Source organism: Xenopus tropicalis, chromosome 7 (genome assembly GCF_000004195.4).
Source record: "Xenopus tropicalis strain Nigerian chromosome 7, UCB_Xtro_10.0, whole genome shotgun sequence".
NCBI lineage: Eukaryota > Metazoa > Chordata > Amphibia > Anura > Pipidae > Xenopus > Xenopus tropicalis.
The window spans coordinates 50,473,599-50,479,598 of record NC_030683.2 but is presented as its reverse complement, the minus strand read 5'-3'; the positions used below and the strand labels follow the sequence as shown (position 1 = coordinate 50,479,598).

The 6,000-nt window shown below is 40.0% G+C and overlaps 1 protein-coding gene across 1 annotated transcript in view; it reads left to right on the top strand.

Annotated features, from left to right (window-relative positions):
• Window positions 1-2,712: 2,712 nt before the first annotated feature.
• The window catches only part of rasgef1a (RasGEF domain family member 1A), a 149,319-nt gene continuing 146,031 nt past the window's right edge, over window positions 2,713-6,000 (top strand). Inside the window, exon 1 of the mRNA XM_031905153.1 lies at window positions 2,713-2,796. The gene's annotated coding sequence lies outside the window, so the exon portion shown is untranslated. The remainder of the gene's footprint in view (window positions 2,797-6,000) is intronic.

Below are 6,000 nucleotides of genomic sequence, written 5' to 3'. Positions count from 1 at the left end.
ATTGCTTTCCCCACCAGAGTTGTGAGCTAACAGAGCCGGGTGGGAGAATGAAAAATAGCCCCCTACAGCGCTAAGCTGCCCAAACCAGGAAAGAATTTTTGGCGTGGGAAGCCACATGGAGGCACATGCATGCATATAAAGAGTGAGTGCCACAACTGGGTGATTATGTGCATGCATGTAAGGTAGATGGGTGAGTCGCATCCATCTCTCACTTCGCACGCATGCGCATAATAAGGGAGCAGGGGGTCTCGCTCATTAAGTGCATGCATGCTAAGTAACATGGCCTTCTGGAAGTCGAAGATGTCTGTTGGTTTTGGAATGGGCAGAAATTCTAATTTTTTCCCAATGCTCGTCATTAAACTGTGGATTTGTTATGGAAAATGCTCACTACTTGCCACCACTGATTTCCACTTTTTTGGTGCTTTGTGTGTCCTGTGCCTCCTCTACACTGGAGAGCAGGTACATTATAAAATGGCATGGCTGCACCCAGGTTTAGGACAGACTGGGCTGTAATTCCTCTCCCTCAGAACTTCTCTGATCATCAGTCACACAGAGATATGGTTGAAATGTTTATTTGAAGAACACAGTAAATTTAAATAACTAGCAAACATATGGATCTTTTTATAATCTCTTTTGGATGTGTGTGCTCAGTTCAGCAAACACCTGAAGGTCTCTACACATATGATATACAGTACCTTGTAGCTGTTGCAGACCCTGAGGTAGTAAAGCCTGCCACTCTAGCCCAGGAATCTATCTTTTCCTGGGCCTAACTGCATGCACTGCAGGGAATTAACCCTCACTTCACTTCATTTGAGCCTTGAGCTGCTCATTAACTTCTCCTAATCCTATCTTTCACTCCTAGAGTGACCTTTAACAGAAACTGACCTGGCACTCACTTCTCCTTCACTGGAACCTGACTGTTCATGGCCCTCTAGCCCAGTGTTTTTCAACCTTTTTTGGGCAAAGGCACACTTGTTTCATGAAAAAAATCACGAGGCACACCGCCATTAGAAAATGTTAAAAAATTTAACTCTGTGCCCAGCAGCAGTGCCCCCCTAGTACACTGGTGCCCAGCAGCAGTGCCCCCCTAGTACATTGGTGCCCAGCAGCAGTGCCCCCCTAGTACATTGGTGCCAAGAGCAGTGCCCCTCTAGTACATTGGTGCCCAGCAGCAGTGCCCCCCTAGTACATTGGTGCCAAGAGCAGTGCCCCCCTAGTACACTGGTGCCCAGCAGCAGTGCCCCCCTAGTACATTGGTGCCAAGAGCAGTGCCCCCCTAGTACATTGGTGCCCAGCAGCAGTGCCCCCCTAGTACATTGGTGCCAAGAGCAGTGCCCCCCTAGTACATTGGTGCCCAGCAGCAGTGCCCCCCAGTACATTGGTGCCAAGAGCCAGCCCCCCTAGTACATTGGTGCCCAGCAGCAGTGCCCCCATAAGTCAGTGTGCCCCGTGGCCCCCCCCTAATACATTGGTGCCCAGCAGCATTTTACTTCTGCTCTTCGGCGGCTTCAGCAGCATCTTCCCCTCATGCGCGCCGCCTCTGCACTTCTGCCTACACGCGACCGCACACAGGCCCTTTTATAACGTTGCGCCCCGTGCGTACTGACGTCACCCGTACACATGGGGCGCAACCAATGACAGGGCCCGGATTTTATTAAAGGGAAAAGTAAAAATTGCGGCCCTGCCTACGGCACACCAGGCAACATCTCGCGGCACAGTTGAAAAACGCTGCTCTAGCCCACACAACTTCCTCCACTAATTGTGCAAAACAAAAAGAGTGCACATGGAACCTTCTCTTTCTATAGAATAGTACAGTGACATCTACTGGACAGTTCTTGAACTGCCAGAGGAATACTTTCATACAGAAAAAGCAAATAGCTTCCATTCTACAACTAAGGACCCAATCTAACTAAATACAAGTTACTGTATGCCCTGGGGGGGGAATGGAATTGAAGTGTATGTATGTATAACTTTATTTATAAAGTGCCACAAGGGTACGCAGCACTGTACAATCTTACAATATACAAAATTACACACAGGGAGGACAAGTGTTATAATAAATATAATAAATAAGTATAAATACACAGGGAATAAGTGCCATGTGTTATGAGACACAGTAGGAAGGAGGTCCCTGCCCTGTAGAGCTTACAATCTAAGTGGTTGGGTAACATACAGGCACAAACTGGAAGGTAAGAGTGCACTAGGTATGGGCATTTGCCCTTAAGCGCAGGACTGGGCAAAATAATGTTTTAGTGCTCCAGAAGGTAACAGCTGAGCTTTTTCTAAAAGATAAATATGAGATATATAAACACAAACTAAATAAATGTAGAAATGTGTATGCGCTATACTATCACTGCTGTTTTTATTAATGACTTAATGATTCCTGTCGGTTTGCCGATTTGCCCAGTACTTATGAATCCTCAAGGTATGCTCTTAGCACTGTTCATAATAGCACAGAACATGCAGTAGACAGTTCCATCTGTAACAAGTTGATCCAGTATTTCATATAGTATTTGTATATTTCTTATCACAATATTTTTAAAATATTTCTGTTTTTTTTTATTTATCCCTATTTTTTTAGTCCACATTTAAATGCTTGAGCTTTCCTTCATCCATCCATCCCTCCCTCCCTTCCTCCTGAACACATGCACATACTCCCCCTGCAGTAAGATAAGGAGTGGGACAATCTTCAGCACCAGCTGCTGTTAGTGGAGTGAGCCATTGCACAGGAGTCTGTCACTTCAGCCACTAAGGATATTTCTGCATTTGTGAACCTCCAGCACAGACCCGCTAAAGGTAGGGAATTAGCTATTTATGGCTTGGCATAATTCTATTTAATAATCCAAGAGAATGAACTGACATTTCTATGACTAAGATCTATTTTTATTGTTCTTGCAATATCGTAAAGCTTTGACCTATACTGTATATCCACTGCTATTCACCCGTGCTGATCTACTGCCAACAGTCTTGAAACAATGGCATGACCTTTTGGCACTGCAGCAGTGCACGTCCTACTTATTACACCTGCCGTCAAATTACTTTCTCTGCAGCCTTTTAATATGTGACTGATCTTTGAAAGTGTAAATTAAAAGTACAAGAACATTACCATCAAATAATTCCCAACCTTACAGGGGACATGATGGCATTATAATCTAATTGCTTATTAGAATTGTTCAATATCTGATTTTATATCGACATCAAGACCTGTCCCTCAGTGTGTTTGTAGGAGTTTCTTTCATGCTTAAAAAGAACGTGTACTGTGCATGTGGGGGGCTAAAAGGCTTTGTAATCACCTGCAGAATCTGACAGAGAATGAAAGGCTTTCTTTATCCTTGTATTTTCCAGCATTAGTTCAATTGTAATAGCATTAACCCTCTCAGGGAAAAAGGCAAAGTATAGCTCATGTAAATGCAGTTGCTAGGCAGCAATCTGTGGCACAATAATAATGGGAATTAGACCATCATTTTCACATTATTTATAACACAATGGCTCACTCAGAATGTATGATTGAAAATTCCCATGTGTACAATCATACTTTTGTCTGTATTAAATTAATCATGATAAAAAAAGAAGATAAAAAAGAAGAAAAAGAGTTCCTTTTGGTCACATTAAACATGTTGCAGGAATTGTATAACAGCACTAATAGAGCTAATAAACATAAACCTAGAAATTAACCATTTGCCAATTTTATGTAAATATGCATACTATAGTTATACAAGAATTGCCTGTTTCATAGAAATTATGCTTTATATATGCAAGTTATTTTTTGTTATATATTATATATCTCTTAGTTCCATATTACATTGTAATAGATAGATAAGAAAAGGTCTTGAACCTGAATGCAAAGAAGTTAAGAACTTAAAAAAATGACCAAACATTTGATGCATCCACTTTGTGGACCAGCTTTCTCTATATATTTCTGTTGGTGTGTATATTGTCTGGGGTTTTCCAACAATCCTCTGTTAGACAATACTTGTGATTTATTGCAAAAGTATTTCATCCATTCAAGAGGTTGCTGTTCTTGGCATGTTCTCTATTGTAGAATCCATTCCCCAATGTGTTACCCGCATAGCCACACCCACTTATTGCTGTAAAACTTAAAATAACTTACTGTACACTAAGGGGTATATTTATCATGCTGTGTAGAGTAGAGTGAAAAATTACGTTGTTCATAGCAGCCAATCAGATGCTTTGCTTTGGTTTTCTAACTGTTGAAATGTAATTGCTGATTTGTTGCCCTGGGCAACATCACCAACATCACCAGTAATGATTCACTCCACTTTTTACACAGCATGATAAATATACCCATTAATGAATACAGAGGCAGGTACTAAGTTGTGAGAAACTAATCTTATTATCTGTATTAGTAACTTTAGTTGACAAATATAATATTTTGTTGGGGTTAAATGTTATTTTGAAGAGAAGGAAATAAACCATAGTTAATTAAGAGCAAAGACACACAGAGCAACTTAGTAGCAGCTACTTGTCACGGCTACTAAATGCCTCTGGTAAAACACATGTGGAGACAATAATCAGTAAATGATCAGCATTGTCTATTTCTATAGCCAAAAAAGTATAACAAATCATAAATATATTCACTTGCTCTGCACTTTTGGAAATGTAGCAAGATATTAATAAAGTTTGATATTTTTATTTTAACTAATAATTCTTTTAACAAAAATAATTTTATTAAAGGACAGAGTACACACACAGTTTCCAAGATGTTTATCAGAAGAGTAATGTATCTTTGTAAGAGTAAGAATCTTTGTATCTTGTAAATGTTGTGTATAAAATCTGCTGGGGATTGGTGTCAGCGGTGGCATTTATTTACTTGGGTTGGGGACATCTAATAATTATTTTAGTTGGGCTTTTGGGGATGCCTTTAAAGGAGAACTAAAGCTTAATTAATAATAGAATAATAGGGTAAAAATGTTGTACATTATGTTTTGGGCTAATGTACCAGCCTAGGGCAACCACAGCCCTTTAGCAGGAAAGTTCTGTGCCCACAAAGATGCCCCCAGTAGCTCTCCAACTTCTGATCTGCTCATTCAATACACATGCTTTGTGCTGTTGTCACCTGAACTTTGGGACCACGGCACAGTGTACTGTACATATACTGTATATATAGAATATAAATGTCACAAAATAAGATTGGTAAATAGACATTATTAGTGCATGGCAGCTCAGAAAACAGTGCAGTTAGCATCAGAACTTAGTAATCAGCTCTGTAGCAGCACCCCGTATGACAGACAAACCACATTCTCTGTTTGAAAATGTGCAAAGCTCAAAGCACACTGAGCATGTGAGTGTCGCAGACAAACATATTCCAGTAGGGTGACCCCGAGACAACTTTGAAGGCTTGGATCATTACTGCTATAAAGATGCTGAACTTTTAGGCAGGTTCAGTATATAAAAAATGGCATCTCTAGCCAATCTGTTTTTTCCTAAACAGGGCAAACAAGGAAATTGAAGCTGCTCCATGCTTGGTCTTTTCAAGGTAGATAATTAGATTACCAGATCTTAGATTATCCCCCTGCATAATGGATTCCTGCTTTTATGTGCACTGTGAAACTGTGTAATTATCTACCCCATTTGCTCTGTTTATCCCAAGAAATAACATTTTGTGATTAAAACACTATAAAGTATGTTTGGCGCAAGCCCTATTCATTGCACCATGTAAAACAATATATTGTATAAATTTATATTTACAATTTAATTACAGGGACCAGGATGCCACCCTTAGGAAAGTCTTAAGGGATTCTGTCATGATTTTAAGGTTTAATTTTTATTTTTAAGTTACACTTTTTATATATCAAATAATTCACTCTGCCATTTAAAATGTTGTTCTTAAACCAACAAATGTATTGTTTTTAGTTGTAATATTGGAGTGTAGGCAGCCATCTCAGTGTATTGTGCCTGATTCTGAGCTTTCAGAAGGAGCCACTGCTACACATTATAACTGCTTTCATTAACCTATTGTTTCTCCTACTCCCATGTAAC